Below are 10,214 nucleotides of genomic sequence, written 5' to 3' on the forward strand. Positions count from 1 at the left end.
AAGAAGTAGCTTCACAGACTATCTGCATATTTAATCAATTGCCTCTAAATTTTTAATCATTTGAGTCCAGGTTCTTGTCTTGAAGCTTAACTTGATAACAAACCTACCAACTGGTAGAACTAATTGGTACAGAGTCAGTCAATAATTTATAAGGAAAGGAAAAAAATATTGGATGTTACGAAGGTATAAGACTACCAACCAGTTATTCCTGAGATGTAACAGCAAAAACAATGCTTGGTTCTACAAATCCATGGCGCACTGGTGACATCCACTGGCCGACCCTTAACATTGTTCTGACTCTAGATTTTTAGTGCAAGACTTGTAAAAAAGAATCAGTAGATTTTATATATTTGTGCTTTTCCTTAATTTTAAATTTAGTTGGATTGATCTATATATCCATTACATTTAGTGCATCATGTGTCCAACATTTAAAACCTTGAAATTAACTAATATGTAAGAATCAGTCTGTGTATTCAGTGTTAGAGTGAGTCCAATAAGGCTCCTCACCATTGTGAGTTTTAGAGAAGACCAAGTGAAATATAGTGAGAAAAGAAAGCACCTTCACTGGCTATATGATCAGCAAAAATTAATATTTTCATTTTATGCTAATTAGAATATGGTGAATTGCCCTGCTACTATAATTTTGAAAAAAGTGAAGCATTTGGAAAAGACTAGTACAAGATAGGAATAGTCAGGTGCACTAAGACAGTGGTTGTCAAAGTTTAGTATGCATCATAATCATCTGGAATGCTCACTACAAATGCAGATTTCTGGGCCCTCTTGCAGAGAACTACACCAGAATCTTTGAGAGCAGTTTTCGAGCCATTTGGCTCACAAACCACACTTTGAGGAACTCTGCACTAAGATGGAATCTTTTATCTTATCCAATCTCGGAATTTCGTACCAAATACAGAACACATACTGTTTTGGACTTCTCATTGGAGGCAACATGAGGAAGAGGTTCAACTTTACCAGTGGGATAAATTTTTCAGAAATAATGTCTTTTATATTATGCCACTTCCCAAAATAACAACATCAAATCAATCAAATCTTATTTATAAAAAGAAAAAACATTTCCTCAAATCTTCCAAGCAGTGCATATAAGGCAGGAATAATTTATGATTGTTAATAAATAAAAGTCAGATGGCCAGAAAAAAATGATATTAACTGGATGAAAAATAACTAATGGTAAATATTCAAAGACAATGCATAATTTATTGTCACTACACATATTGATGCATTAGTAGTGTTGTATTATTTGCACGTGGTAAAACTACAGGTGATTTTTTTTTTTGCTAATGTTACATAATGTTTATGCAATGAAGATGTGCTATTTATGTAATTTTTAAAGTTTGAATAAACATATCCTACAAGTTCTGGGGAAAGTGTGCTTGTGCGGAGAGCACTCAGTGGTGCATTCAGCAGTCTTGCTAATATTTAACCAATTGTCATCATTGTCATTATTATCATCGTCCTATCTAAATCCTGCAACTAAGTTTTCAATCAACCAGAAGCTTCACGGATGATTTGAGTTACTGCACAAAGAATTTGGGTATTTACTTGGAAGCTACAATTTAATAACTTCAAGTTAATAATTGTGACACGGAGTAAAGGACAATTTTGAAAAGCACCAAGAAGGCAAGAGACACAAGGGCAAGAACACACAAAGGATAAGCTATTTTCTGAGAAACCAAGGAAACGGTGTTACAGGGATGGGGTTATAAAATGGTAAGAGGAGAGACAGCATCTAGAACTTGGGGAGGGGGAAACTATTATTTTCCATTTCCTGGAGGGACTGAAAATTAACCAGGTAGATTACAATTACAGGTAAGTTATTTCCTTTTGCTATAGTGAAATGTTACAATATTTCAATGTCTGGCAACAAGAAAGTAATATCCCTTCAGAAAATATGCTCAAACAACCTTCAGACTCCCAAGGACCGGTGTTGGATTCATGTACGTCTAGAATAATGCCATTGGAAGAAGACTGGGGAGTTTGATGCTGAAGCCACTTTGTGATCTTTACCAGTCCTTCAGGATGAAAAGCTGGGAGCTAGCCTAGCCTCAGAAGATAAAAACAGGTCTCTTTTATTGAAAATTCTCTAGTCCCTTTGAGTTACAAAGATCACAGCCTAGGGAGAAAGCCTAAATTTAGACTTCTCTTCTTTCCTTAAGGAATAGGCAGACGTCGGCCAAGATGCGTGTTCGTTGTCCATTGAGAATTAATGGGAAATAATGAATCCACGTATTTTGACAGAAGTAACATGCTCAGATTGGATAGACAAGACACCCAATAATCCAAATATGTATTTCACTAGAAAAGAATACCAGCTCATATTAAGAAATGACAAACAAATGAAGTCAAATGTAGGAAAGTAGCGAGTATAAAATGACTTAAATAATTCTTCCATCTTTTTTAAATTTCAGATGTCTCTTTTTTAAATATTAGATGTCTCTTTTTTCCCTAAAATAAAAAGAGATTTATTTTTTCCTGTTTATAAAAAGTATGCCCATTCATAAAAAGCTACATAGAACAAAGATAAAGGAAAACATAAACTCACTACAACTCCCCACTAATGTTATATTCTAGGGAGAGAAAAGTCAACTACTTCTATCATTTTGTGAACATACTGCTAGCATGTGTGTGCACACACAGAGATATACTTTTTCTCAAAAATTATAGAAATTTTTCCATATCAGCGTATACAGATATATTATCATCCATTATGATTATGACCAATCCCCTATTGATAAATATTTTTTCTAATTTTTCACTGCTATAAATGATGCTGCAGGAAACATCTATCCTTGCCCATTTCCAACCTATTATCCACAAAGCTTCAAGGTGAACCTGTCCAAATATAAATCTTATGTTATCTTTCTTTGTTTCTTTGTGTAAAAGCCATCAATGGCTTTCCATTACCCTTAGAATAAAACCCAAATTCCTTTCCATGTCCTAAACGGGCCTGCATGGTTTGAATGTCATCATATTTTCACTATCGCCTATACCACTCCCTCTGTGCTCACCAGGCCCAATCATTCTGGTCTTCCTTGTGTTCCTCAAATACGTTCTGTTATTTTTTACCTTGTGGCCTTTACACACGCTCTTCCCACTGCTTAGAAAACTCTTCACCCTCATGGCTCAGAGATGGCTAGATCCTTTTAAATGTGTCTCCCCTTAAACAGCACCTCCCTGGAGAGGTCTTCTCTGGACATCTTGTCTAATATACATTACCCATTCCCTTATTTTTGTTAGTACTTCCTTACAATTTTAACTGTTTTAAAATTTGTTTTCCTGGTTATGGTCTTAGATCAATGATTGTGTCTTGCATGTACATTAATTTTTTTACAGACACATAGTGGGCACTAGCAAAATGTTTGCTAGATGAATGAATAAGAGAACAAATGGATAAATGAATTGAGGAATACATCTTCATGCACTATGTGACTGTTTTTTTCTTAGAATAAATTTTTAGAAATAGAAATTTCTACTTCTGGCTAATGGAGAATTCACAGTATCTATTTTATGTAAATATTGCCTCACTGTTCTCCCCAAAGCATGTTGCACTTGAAATTCTAACCACTAACATTGTGGGAATGTTTAATTTCCCCCCTACATCATTGACAATACTTAGTACCAATCTATTAGACAAAATAGCTGATCAAAATTTAAGTTTTAGTTGCTAAATACTAATAAGGTTGAGCATCTTTTTATATTCTTACTGGTTATAATTATTTGTTTTAAAATTACCAGTTCATTTCTTTGCCTTTTTTTTAACTGCAATGCATGTCTTTCTTACTGATGTGTAAGGCATTTGCATAACAAAATTGTTAATCTTATTTCTTGCTAATAATGGTTATAAATATTTCATCAAATTTTTCTTTTGTCCTTAAGCCATATTCATGATGGTATTCTTTTTTGTATACATTTTAATTTTGTATATTTCAATGCTTAACTTATTTCTAGCTTTAATATCATGATTAAATGCAACCACAATTTTACAAAAATATGCACCCATAATTTTCCTGATTCTTCATAACTTCATATTCTACGGTTATGTTTTTGAACTATGGCATAAAGAGTAGGGAGTTATGAAATGCTATTTGTCCCATCAAAACTTAAAAATCAAATGTTTTCCTTACTGATTTCTAATTCCATGCAAATTCTTGGTTCTTTTTCTGGTTTCTCTTTTTTTCCATTTTAAAGAGATATGAGTTTTCTCAATGAGTTTCTCAAGAGTTTTCTCTTGAATGCAATGAAGTTCACCTTTATAGCAATCCAAGGCACGGTCCCAGACAGTGAAGGCTGCGACTTAATCTTCCACTTTGGCAATCAGCACCATTTGATCTTTTCGCTAAAACTGATGTCAAATGGGTCTTCTGCCACTAGGTCACCCTTAGTGCTCTGGGAAGTCTACTTCTGACTACAAATTCTGCCACAGAAGCCCTTGTCTCTGCCTTCAAATATGAAATGCTTAGAATCTAGTCTTCTGGGCATCTTCCAATCATCCGCCCAACCACAGATCTGTGTACAAGAGGGACACAGATTTCTGATCTCTAAGGAGAGCCCCGAACAACCATCCATGTCTCAATTTCAGCTGAATTGTATTTCTTTCTACTTTGGTTAATCCACTTCCATTTCTTGCCGCATAGTAATATCTTTTATCCTCTTTGGATAACCTAGCCTTCAATACCCTTTAATTATCCTAAATGACAAGATTTTGCCTCCTCTTTTGAGGTTGGTAGGAGACAAATGTGTAAGGGGAGCTCAGATATTTACAATCATAATGTTGGTCTCTGCTTCCTGAAGTCAAGGCAGGAAAAGAAGGAAGGTTTTTCTTCTCTGGAGAGTCCTCAGCCATAACAACAAAAATAAGTCGAGTCACTTAATTAAACAGCGATCACATCAGTCTCTCTACTTAAAGTCATTTTAATCACTCTTATTTCATAATACTTTTAATATCTGTTGTAGTAACACTCCCATCATTTTCTAAGTGTTCTTGGCTATTCTTGTATGTCTATTCTGCTAGACAAAGTTGGAATCATTACATCAAGGGGAAAAAAATCCACTAGAAATTTAATATGGGTTGTATTGAATTTATAGGTTTGGTGAGTATTGAGACTCCAGAAATTTTTAAAAGAATTGGAGAGATACTGTACCATTGGCCCAAGAAAACATATTGGGAATTCTCAAATGGTTTCTACCAAATACAATGTGAAAACAATTTTTAAATGAGTTTTATTTAGTTAAATATAAATTTCCAATAAAGGAAAATAAAACAAGGAGGTAGAAACACCAAAATCATCATCATCATGACTAAGTGAATGACTACAGGGTACAGTCGTTCCCCTTATCTGTGGTGGATATGTATCCCAGTGGATACCTGAAACTACAGAGAGTACCGAACCCTCCATACACTGTGTTTTTCCCTATACATACTTACCTATGATGAAGTTTAATTTATAAATTATGCAAGTAAGAGATTAACAATAATAAATAATTAATAAAATAGAACAGTTATAACAATATACTGTAATAAAGTTATGTGAATGTGGTCTTCCTCTCTAAGTATCTTATTGTACTGTATTCACCCTTCTTCTTGTGATAATGTAAGATGATAAAATGCCTATGTGATGAGATGAAGTGAGGTGAATCACATAGGCACTGTGATATAAATGAGAGATTCCAGAAATCAATAATTCCTAAGTTTTCAATTGCACACTGTTCTGAGTAGCATGACGAAATCTTGTGCCATCCTGCTCCATCCCACCTGGGACATGAATCGCCCCCTTTTCCAGCTTCTCCACACTGTACATGTGCTACCCACTCATAAGTTACTTAATAGCTGTCTAAGTTATCAGATCAACTGTTGTAGAATCACAGTGTTAGTGTTCAAGTAGCTCTTACTTTATTTAATAATGGTCCCAACGTGTAAGATTGTGATGTCATGTTTTTGGACCTCTGTTGGCTATGGGTGACTGAAACCACGAAAAGCAAAACCACGAATAAGAGGGCACTACTATATATTTGAATTCTGATTTTAATTCTAATATACAGCATGGTAATATATCTATTCCTTTTTGTTAAGCTTCCAATCCACATTTCCAAAAGCCTAGAGTCATTTCTTCATTTATTGATTCATTTAATAAATCTCTATTAAGCATTTACTATCAACTTTAGGCACCTTACTAAATTCTGAGGCTACAATCGTGAACAAGATACTCTGTCCTTGACAGGAGTTCACACTTAGTAGGGAATACAAAAATTAGCAAATAATTCAGTAGAATGTGATGAGTTCTTTTCTTCACAGAAAAGCTGAAAGAATATATTGTAGGACAACCCAATCTATTCTGTAGCCAAGGAAATCGTCTCAAAGAAAGTGGTGTGTTACATGAGCTTTAAAAGGGGAAAAGAGTTAATAGAATTATTAAGAATATGTTTTAAGATCCTTTAATTAAAGGAATATGTTTGAGATAAAAGAAACAGTATGTGCTAAGGCCAAAAGTTAAAGAGAATTCCAGGAAATAGGCTGGCTGGAAAATAGAATGCACAGGAGAGTGGCTAAAGATGATGCTGGAAACACAAAGGCCAAAACATGAAAACCTCACAGAAGTGTCAGGAAGAATAGACTTTATCTGAAGGCAATGGGAAGTCATTGAAGTTTTTAGATAGGCGAGTATCATGATCAAATGAGTATTTGGAGAGATCACCCTGTCTTAGAGGAGAGAGGGAAGGTAGGTGTGCGGAAAAACCAGAGCAAGAAAGACCATTCAAGAGTCTTCTGTAGCAGTTTAGGAAAGAAAGTGACCCAGATTTGTGTTATGGCAATGGAGATGGAGAACAGTAGGCAGATATAACAATGATTTTTACAGCACATGGTGTTCTTTGAAAGGTGATCGTCTCTTGATACCTTCTAAGTTTCTGTTTGGGAAATTGAATGGTAGTACTGTGCTTGCTGAAGCTCTTACTGAAGGTTTTAAAGGGAAGATAAAGAGATCTGTGAAAATATGGAGTTTGATGTAACTATAAGATGTACAAATGAAGATTTTTAAAAGATAGCTGAATACATGGGTCTGAAGTTCAGGAAGGAGGCGTGGGTTTAAAAGCTACTTAGTAGGTGAAGCCATGAGATAAAGGAAAGTCTATAGGGATGGAGCAAATTAAGAAGAGAATGGAACTAAGTCTAGGACCTAGGTACGCATAGCAACATTTAATGGATGAGTTGAGGAAGTTGAATCTGTAAAGACCAAGAAGAGGGACCCAGAAGGATAATAGGAATACGAGCATTCTTTTGACATGGAATGAAGGAAACACAGTAGTTCAAGGAGGGAGTGATCAACAGCAGAAAGGTCTAAAGTTTCTTTATATGTAGCCTCATAGTTTAAGTGAGGGTGAGGAGACAGCAGAGATTTTAAGTAGCGGAAAGTGAAGACAGTGCAAAAAGGTGCAAAAAGTGAAAGTGCAAAAAGATAGATTATGAATGAGAAGGCGTAGGAGGGAAGTGGAGTTTTTACTAAGGCAACCAAGGGGTGACTTTTAATGAATGATTATTATAATAAAGTACACCTTATATGTTAGCTGAGGGAAGCCTGCTTTTGGTTTTTGTAAAACAAAATTATGTCCATTTGGAAGGCCAACAATGTCCAGTTCAGAATTTCTGTCACGTGGTCCCCTGTAGTTTGGATTTCCTACATCTGCTGAGCTTTTGGTTGCTTGTGTTCCACCTTGACGTGCCACCTAAACCTTGATGTAGAGCATAGCCCTCTCCCTGCGCTTTCTGGGACACCACTCCTCCGAGTCATCTGTACGTGCAGGGACTTCATTTCGGGTCTGGGAAGATGGAGAGTGGTTACATTGCAGAAAACATCATTTTAAAATGTGTGCTCAGTATCCAAGTTCTTAAGAGTCTTTTTGCCATCAGGCCTCTTTACTTCTCAACGGCCATCTTTCTCCTCAGGTTACAGTCTCCCGCTTCCTTATCAGACCCTTGTTTATTCTCTAATTGCCTCCTTCTTCACTTCGGTGCCTTAATTCTTAACTTTCTGTGCAAAATAAAGTTCTCTGTATTAACTATTTTATCATCAAGCCTTAAGGATTCACCTTCCTATATAAAAATGTTCTGAATAGAGACAATTCTTCCTCTAAGAATTCTGATGATCAGTTAAAATCATCAATTTTTAAACACCATAAATATCAATGCTTCTATCCTCTCCGGCCCTAAACCTACTAATCATTTTTGACTCTTCCCCTTGCTTATCCCTCATCCCTCTCATCCAATTGCTTATATCACTGATTATTCACCATCCACAAAATCCGTTTGTCATGCCCATGGTTCTAGAACAGGCTCTCCTGATCATTGCTAAGATTATTGCAGTAGCTATTGGCTGGGTCATCCTCCTTTGGTTCATTTCTCCATCCTTAGTCATCTTACTCACAGTTGCTCTTGTAACTCCAAACATCACCAGGCTACTTCTACCCTCTAGATAGAAGTAGAATGAATTTCTAATGTGCAGGGCAGAGATAAAAAGATGAATAAAGCCCATCTACAATCTCAAGCAGGTAAAAATTTAATGGGATAAAATATTGAAGTACTTGGCTATGCTGTCCCTTAACTAAAATATAACTGCTTTGTCTAGCATTGAAGCTCTCCCTAAAGCAGCAGGAGCTTGCCTTTCCAGTCCTATTTACCATGACTTTCTGTTATAATGCTCTGTACACTCCACTTTCAATGAACTCTCATTTGCTGAAAAACTCAAATCTATGCCCTTTCCATGCTGCCTGGCATTGCCCCTCTCCCTGGATGACACTGTACAGTCCTTTCTCCAAGGCTTTGTAAATTGAACTCTGGCAAGCCTCCGGGAACCCATTTTATTCTTCCCAACTTTCACCAAGTGTAACCATTGTCTCTCTCCCATTGTACTTATAGTATAGCACTTACCCATACTGCCATCTAGGATAGATACTTGTATATCTATACCCTATTATTCAATTTTGCATCTCTAAAAGTACCTTTCGGCTAATAGGCACTGGATACATGCTGGAGTGAACTTAACAAGCACACAAGACATCATTTTCAGCTCCTAATCAGATTGCTAACAATAAAAGGGCTTTTGAGAGGAGCAGGATCCACTGAGTGTATAATCAGCCAGAGAAGAAACATTCACCCAGCAAAAGTTTATTAATTTCTTGGAGATGCACTAATCACCTGGGAATAGTTTTTTCACCTCCCTCTACCCAGCTATGCATTACCCTACGTCCCACACTGTCCAGCCAAGGACTCTGAAGCAGGTTTCCAATGATCTATATTTCCCGTCCTATCAATCACTACAATTTGGGGGAAGGAGACTAGATGAATGTGAGATTCCCATATCACACATTATCTTTTTAATCAGCAGGTGAACAAAAGGCATGAGAGTCTGTGTGATCTGGCACAGGTGGGCACAGTATGCTTGTCCACACAGTCCCTACAGCTGTACTGGGCAGCACTCCATTGCAGTGTCCATGGCTACTCCCATATAAGCATCCTTATGGGAAGGACTGGAACAAGGGCAGCGGCAAATATGTACGTACAATACATCGTTTCTGGCAGGAAGAACAAGAGATGGCAATGCAAAAGCACTTGGTGGAAAGGGCAATGTTCCTGGGAGGTGGAGGACCTAAATGAAGAATCTCTAACATAATACAAATGCAAATCTTAAAGTCTGATAAAGTGACGCTTCCAGATTTGTTCCTTTTGCTTAAGGTTGCTTTGGCTATTCAGCCTCTTTTCTGGTTCCAAATGAAGCATAGAATTATTTTTTCTAGATCTGCAAAAAATGATGTTGGTGTTTTGATAGGGATTGCACTGAATCTGTAAATCACTTTAGGTAGGATGGACATTTCAACAATGTTGATTTTTCCTTGATTAAATATATTCCTAGGTATTTTATTTTCTTTGCAGCTACTGTGAAAAGTATTGAGTCTTTGATTTGATTCTCAGCTTGACTGTTGCTGGTGTATAGGAATGCTACTGATTTGTGTACGTTGATTTTGTAGGCTGATACTTTGCTGAATTTAGTTATCAATTTACACACACACACACACACACACACACATACGCAGAGATAAGACCCTTTTTTAGAAAGAATCAAAAAAACAAAATAATGATTCCCCCTGTCAACCTTTCCTCAATAATTTTTCTTGATTCATGCTTTAAGATCAAATTAAGCATTACA

Source organism: Propithecus coquereli, unplaced genomic scaffold, assembly GCF_000956105.1.
Source record: "Propithecus coquereli isolate 6110/MARCELLA unplaced genomic scaffold, Pcoq_1.0 Scaffold49, whole genome shotgun sequence".
NCBI lineage: Eukaryota > Metazoa > Chordata > Mammalia > Primates > Indriidae > Propithecus > Propithecus coquereli.